This window comes from Lactuca saligna, chromosome 3 (assembly GCF_052625555.1).
Source record: "Lactuca saligna cultivar CGN05327 chromosome 3, ASM5262555v1, whole genome shotgun sequence".
NCBI lineage: Eukaryota > Viridiplantae > Streptophyta > Magnoliopsida > Asterales > Asteraceae > Lactuca > Lactuca saligna.
The window spans coordinates 154,862,016-154,870,138 of NC_136419.1; positions in this window are offsets into that span (position 1 = coordinate 154,862,016).

Below are 8,123 nucleotides of genomic sequence, written 5' to 3' on the forward strand. Positions count from 1 at the left end.
GGAGAAAGTGAGCAAATTTCGTCAGTCGATCCACTATGACCCAAATTGAGTGATGACCTTAAGCAGTTCTAGGAAGTTTGGTAACGAAATCCATAGATATTTGCTCCCATTTCCATTGGGGAATTTCAGGCTGTTGCAACAAGCCGGATGGTTTTTGATGTTCAGCTTTGACTATTGAACATGTCAAACATTTCCCAACATATAAGGCAATATCCTTTTTCATTCCAGGCCACCAATAGTACTCTTTAAGATCCTTGTACATCTTATCCGCTCCAGGGTGGATCGAGTATTTAGATCAATGAGACTCCTCTAGTACCATGTCTCTCAGATTGTTAACCCTTGGAATCCAGACCCTGTCCTTAAAATAATGAACTCCATCAGGTTTGGTATCAAATCTCTCTTCCAAACCATGTAAAGTCTCGCCTGGAAGATTTTCCTTGAATAACGCTTTCTCCTGGGCATCAATGATTTGAGATTTCAAGCTTGTCTGAATTACCATTCCCAAAGCTCTCACACGGGAAGGTTTCACTCCTTCTTTCCTACTAAGAGCGCCAACTACTACGTTAGCCTTTCCTGGGTGATATCGTATCTCACAATCATAATCACTAAAGAACTCTACCCATCTTATCTGCCGCATGTTTAACATTTTCTGATCCAGGATATGCTGAAGGCTTTTGTGATCGGTATAAATGGTGCACTTGGTTCCGTACAAATAATGCCTCCATATCTTAAGAGCGAAAAATATTGCTCCTAGTTCAAGATCATGGGTGGTATAATTCTTCTCATGCGGTTTGAGTTGCCTGGAATCATACGTAATGACTTTATCTTTTTGCATTAGCACACATCCTAATCCTTGATGAGACGCATCACAATACACCACAAAGTTCTCTGATCCTTCTGGTAAAGCCAGAATTGGTGCATTGCACAGCTTGTTTTTTAGGATTTGAAACACCTCTTCGTGTTTCTCTTCCTAGAGAAATTTTCTGTCCTTTTGGGTCAAAGATGTTAATGGTTGGGCAATCCTAGAGAAATTCTCAATGAAGCTCCTATAGTACCCAGCTAATCCTAGGAACTGTCGTATTTCTGTCGGGGTTTTAGGGGCTTCCCATTTCTTGATTGCCTCAATCTTGGCTGGATCTACATGAATTCCTCTTTCGCTGATCACATGACCAAGAAAATGTACTTCCCGAATCCAAAATTCACACTTAGTGAACTTGGCATACAATTTCTACTCCTTCAACAGCTCCAACACTAGCCTTAGATGTCTATTGTGATCTTCTTTTGTTTGCAAGTAAACAAGTATGTCATCGATAAATATAATTACAAATTTGTCTACGTATAGTCTACAGACCCTATTCATCAAATCCATGAAAACAGTGGGTGCGTTCGTTAATCCAAAAGGCATGACTAAGAACTCATAATGTCCATAACGGGTTCTCAAAGTTGTTTTGTGAATGTCCCCTTCGTGAATTCTTAGTTGATGATACCCTGACCGAAGGTCGATTTTTGAGAAGTAGGAAGCGCGCTGCAACTGATCGAACAAGTCATGTATTCTAGGGAGGGGATATCGATTCTTGATTGTCAACTTGTTCAGTTCTCTGTAATCAATGCACATTCGGAACGACCCATCTTTCTTTTTGACGAATAACACTGGGGCTCCCCACGGTGAAGAACTTCGTGGAATAAACCCTTTGTCTAGAAGTTCTTGAAGTTGTTCAGATAGTTCTTGCATCTCGGATGGTGCAAGGCGATAGGGTGCTTTTGCTACCGGTGCCGCTTCGGGAATTAAGTCTATCCGAAATTCGACCTGCCTGTGAGGGGGTAGACCGGGTAATTCCTCCGGAAACACCTCGGGATAGTTTTGAACCACCGGAATATCCTTGAGTTGCTTAGCATCAGGTTCTCTTTCTAGCACGTGGGCCATGAATGCAATACAATTTTTCTTCAGGTACTTGTGAATCTTCATGCTTGATACTATGTTTAAACTTCTTCCTGGCTTCTCACCGTGTATGATAAGGGTTCTCCATTAGGGAGAGGCACTCTAATGACTTTCTCATAACAACCAATGTCCGCTCTATTTTTGGATAACCAATCCATCCCTACTATCACATCAAAACTACCTAGCTCTATAGGAATTAGGTCAATGCTAAAGAGTTTATCATCTAAATTCAGAGTATAACCAGGAATTATATCACAAGCCCTAATTTCATACCCATCAGCAAGTTCAATAGCATAAGCATTCCTCATCTTTCTCGATTTCAAGCTAATTAACGGTCTAAATGCTAAAGAAACAAAACTCCTATCTGCTCCCGCATTGAATATTACTGATGCAAAATGGTTGTTCAGGAGAAACGTACCTGTTATCACTTCAGGGTTCTGACGAGCTTCTTCTACACCAATCACAAAGGCTACACCTCTTGGCCGTCCAACTTGATTTCCTTGAAGGTTTTGCCTGGCTTGGCCTTGTTCATTGTTACCAGGTCCATTGTTCAGTTTGGGACATGCTCTATGGAGATGATCAGTACTCCCGCACTTGTAACATGTCCTTTTTCCCTCCTTATTCACCTTACAATACTTCGAGTAATGGCTTGTTTGTTTACAGTTTTCGCACACTAGGCAAGCTCCCTTGTGATCGAAGTTACACTTATTGCACTTCGGAAGGGTCCCTGAGTACTGCTTTCGCTCCTGCACTTCCCATTCTTGAGTTTTCACTGGTTCTTGCTCCTGGGCTCTTACCATAAAGTTTCTTGAGACTTTCTGCTTCCTCCCTGACTTGCCTCCATACTTCTTCTCTCCCTAATCTACTGGCTTCCTCTTGCTACTAGAGCTTTCCTTTGTCGATGCTCCCATTCTTATCACATCATTGGTTAGTCAATTTGCTAGACTTACTCCACTTTGAATGGTAGTTGGGTTTGCTGAGGTAACCATTCCCCGAATATCTGGTGCGAGACCCCAGATGTAACGATCTATCCGTTTCTCCTTAAGAGTAACCATGTGAGGTACTAGTTTGCTAGTTCATGAAATCGGACTGTGTACTACTCTATTTGTGTTCCAACCATAGAATGGTTCCAGAATTCAGATTCAAGCTTCTGAAGTTCATCCTTGGGACAATATTCCTCTATCAATAGCTTCTTTAGGTCTTCCCAAGTTAGCTGGTATGCCGCTGTACGGCCTCGGGTTTGCACTAGAGTATTCCACCAGGTTAATGCCCTATCTTGGAGTAGGCAAGATGCATACTCAACTTTGTTGCGCTCGAGGCATTTGCTAATGTGAAGGACCAACTTCATGCTGTTAATACATTTCAGCAACCCGACCGCACCTTCCTTTCCATGGAACTCCTTAGGTTTACAGGCCATAAAGGACTTGTAGTTACATTCTCTTTCATTGTTTCCCCGGTTTCCTCCACTACTTCCTCGGTTAGCATTAAGTCTTGCAGTTACTTGAGTAACAATGTTTGGGATTGCTTGCATGAGTTGTTGTGCTACAACTTGAGGAACATCGGGTGTTTCGTTCTGTAGGCGCCCGCGACTAGGCCTTCCTGACATGGTTCTATGACACAGGAGAAGAAATACGTATAAATACATAAAATAATGTATAATATGTAGTTCACTACTATTTTGAAAACCGTAAGGGTTGTCAAATCATTGGTTTGCATTATTACTAGGCATATAGATTTGTGAAAGAAAAGAAAAGAGAATCTCTTTTAATCAACCATTTACCAATTAAATTCTAGGGTTTGACCTCATAGTAAAAGTTTTCAAACATAAAATAAAATTCTTCATTACCCTTTGAGATAATCTTAAAACCAAACCAATACATCAATCCCAAAATAAAGTTTTAAATGTTTTTTTTTTCCAAAAGACACCAAGCATGGGTTTTCATTTCATGACAAAATAAATTAAAATACTGAAATCAGAACCAAACACTAATCGCTATCCCAACAAGAAACATCAACACCACAATCAGTAATAGCCCAACAAGCACATCATATGCGGTCATCGCACGACATGCCACTCGTCTAGAAGCACTAGCAGTGTCAGCAGTCTCCATCGAATGCTGAAACCGGATTTCCATTCCTGTCAAGACTTCATCCAAAACTTCCCGATGCCCAGCTATCATAGCGAGACTGTGACGTAGGCCCACTGCTATCGACTACAATCTCCGGGACTCCTCCAGGGTCATACCTAGCTGCCTGATAGCTATCCCTATAACTTGGTGTGGAGAGGGTGCTGTCGGTCCTGCATCGCTGGGTCCTACCCCGCTAGGTCCTGCCGTGCCATGTCCTGCTGTGCTGGTGGGTATCCTTCCTGAAATGGGAACACTCTTCCTTGCCGTCCTCCGAATGCGAAGTCCATAAAGTGGTGGCTGTGGCAACACTGATGTAGGTGATGCCTCGCGTCGTCGACTCAGGGCGTTGTCGTTGCTGATCTCCACCGAGTTCCCTGTATTTGTCGTATCCTTTGATGGATCTTCTTCTACCGAGGTGGGGGATTTACGTCGAGGGATAATAGTGACGTAGTCGGACTCATCGGCTGAGGCGGTAGCGCGGGAAGATGACGATGTTGACATGGCGGATTGTGACATAGTTTCAATGAGATATGAAATAAATGACAATGCATGCCTATAATATGCAATGCTTACACACACCAAAATTAACCTTTTGAATTTTTGAAATAAAGCTTTCTCAAGTATTTTTGTTGAACATATTCCCATTATAATTAGCTCAAGTTTTGTATAAATCATTCCTTAATTGAACATAGGTGATCAGGCTATGTTTAATCGAGGTCCAATAACACAACTCCCGACCTAATTATACTAGTAATATGTTTGATGTAAAAAGAATTTCTTTGTAAGTTTTAGTTATAGGTTGTGTTTTCTTAAAGAAAAACCGATGTTCTTTATAACTTTAGCTTTGATACCACTTCTGTCACATCCCGCTAAAGCGGAAACGCAAGATATGACAGCAATAACGGTTTCATTGCAAAAGATAAAGATACACCACCATAGTAGTATTTAAAAGTTTACAATCCATAGCTTAAAAGAAAGAAAGTACAAGTTTTTCCAAAACAACATTGTTCAAAATATAACTTCATAATAGCTTCAACACGATGCAGCATGCTCTATGATGATGAATCTTTACATCCACTTACTAATTATTTTCTGAAAAAGCATGTAAAACGAGCGTCAACTATGAAAATAGTTGGTGAGTTCACAAGTTTACAAAATCGAGCTTGAAATAAGGCTTTTCGTAAATACAAGTACATTGCTTTAATGATAAACAAAGTTGATTGCTATTAATGAGTACAAGTTTATTGCTATAACGAGAACGAGTTTTGGTATGTGTATGCGCAAACAATGAGTCTCAACCAAACCTATGAATGAAGCCCTATCGAGATCTATGCTTATCGTTCCATAGATGAATATGATATCATGCACTCCAGCGATTCGGGCGAGTGAGGAGTTGTCAATTCCTTATAGCGCTATCCATAATGACCATTGGCTCAAAGAGTTAATGGTTAGAGATAAGGGAAGGGCCTTAGTACGATAAGTTCTCATGTTCCGTGTTGCATATACATACATAAAGAAACATAGCAATACAATAGCAATCATGTTTGATAATAATCAATTTAAATACAACATGCAAACAATAGTTTTTCTGGACATGCTTTTCCACCCCAAAACATAAAAACTGAAAATAGGGGAGAGCGTGAATACTCACAATGTTTCGAGTAGATACAAGTAGTGCATCGGGATACACCAACGTCTTACTACCGGGATCCTACGACATCAAACACACACTAGTGAGTTTCCATGTCGAAATCTAGTGCTAATATATTAAACTCTACATATAGTGAAATGCCAATTTATGTTTTAGTATTGAATTTTATATTAATTGGTTACACTTTTTCTGAAATAATGAAATTCTACAAGTCGTGCGATTAATTACAACCTTGGAATATTAATTTTCCAGATTTAGTAATATAAATTAAAGGTATTTCTACACATTTAAAAGTGTTTTATATTCCTAAAAATGTAAAATATTACCAAACAGTTTCCAAAAAATGTCAAACCTTGTATTTTCATTGTAAATACAATAGCGGTTTTCCAGAAAATTTTCCTTGAATTTTTAATATGGTTAAGTATTTTTCAAATTTTTAAGTCTTCTTAACAATATAAATTCACGAAAAATAGCATTCAAAGGATAAAAATTCTCAAACTTTTTATTTTACTGTTATTACACAATAATAAGCTAGGAAAAATATAAAAATGGATTTCCAAGGTGTTTAATTATATTTTATGATTTTTGAGCATTTATTCCAATAAAAATTGAAATAAATAGAAAACAGTTTCCAAAATTACCGAAACTTTTTAATTAACTGTTATTGTACATAGGTAGGCTAGGAAAAATATAGAAGATTTTTTTCAGTGGGTATTTCTATTTTTCCTTGTTTTATTTCTTTAAATAATCATTAATTGAAGAAATAATATTAAACAGTTAAAATAAATTATCAAGAATTTTTGTAACATCATTTACAGTATAAATAACCTGAGAAAAATGCCAAAAGGGGTTTTCAGTTTGTATAATCTGGTTTTGGGTATTTATGTGAATTTAAGTGTAATTAACTTTAGAAATTAAGAGAAACATAGTTTACAGTGGAGAAAAATCCTCGAAATTTTTATGTAACCTCCTACTGCACAACATGATATTCTGGTAAATTTTCATAAATTTTGGATAATCAAAACTATTTTTCCTATTTTTAAACCATTATAATTACAAAAAATTGGGAAAAATAGCAAGGCATGATGAAAAATGTTAAAATTATTTTTCTGAGTCATCCATCACAGGTGACGTATGCGAAAATTGTTAGATAAAACTTTCACACTCTCTAAAGTGGTTTTGTGATTTATTAAATCCTAACAAAAAGAAAATCGGAAATCACACCATACAGCAAAAAAAATTAATGAAATTTAGTGAGGGATCATTATCCATCATAAGGGTCATCCATGAATTTATTGACCTCTGGAAGTATTTTATGTCCTTGGTTTCTAGAAATGATTTAAATAAATCAAAGAAATAATAAAAGCTTTTGGTATTTCACAGATTATCACACGCATGTGAGGGCTTTCAAAAAAAAATATGTTCAAAATTTAATCTGAAGGGAAATAAGGGTATTGAACCCAAACAAATTAAGAAATGTTGCATGCAATGGTGCATGGGATGTAAATGTGGCTGAAGTTCATGAATTTATGTAGCCCATTCAGTGGGGTGTTAAGCCACGAAATTTCAACCATCATTCACTGGATATGTTAAGTTTCTAAAGCATTTTTCCCCAGATTTATGGTTGGGTTTAAGGCCATTGATCATGCAAGGCAAAATGGTGATCATAGAAAAAGAGCTGTTTGCGCAACCATTTTGTAAAAATTTCCAAAAATCGGATATTTAATATTTTACACTGAGAATATCATGATTTGGTTAAGAACTGACCGAGATACGGACGTTCAAAGCTAAATAAAGTAATCTGGCAGATTGCATGTTTGCTTTGAGTGCATCCTTAGGACATTTTGACAAGAACATCATGCATGCCTTTGATAAGGTCCGATTTCTAGCACATGCATGTAGTGAATGAGCATCCAAGTTGTACTAGAAATGGTTTAAATGATTTTGATCATTCAAGAACACAAAAGAAATGGAGAAGATGATGTAATACTTGTTTTTGAAGTCACATGAACATATGTTCATCATTTTCACTCCTTGCATGGGTTTGATCCCGGATTTTCACCATTTCAAACACATGCATTGTGTTATGGTGAGAATCTACAAACCACAAGGGAAAAAATAAAGATTTCTAGCCATGGAAAAGCATAGAATCCGAAAAGAAGAGAAAACTAAGAAGAAAAGGAAGTAGAATCATGAAACTATGGAAGAAGATGATGTTGTTTACCTTGGTTATGATCTTGAGGGAAGTAAGAACACTTCAAGGTCTTCAAAATCTCGAAATTTGGCAGAGGAATGAGAGAAATTTTATGAGTTAGAGAGAGAGAGAGAGAGGAAGAGAGTTTGTGTGTGTTAGGAGGGTGGAGTGTGAGAGAGTGAAGAGAGAAGAGGTAGAGTGTAGGAAATG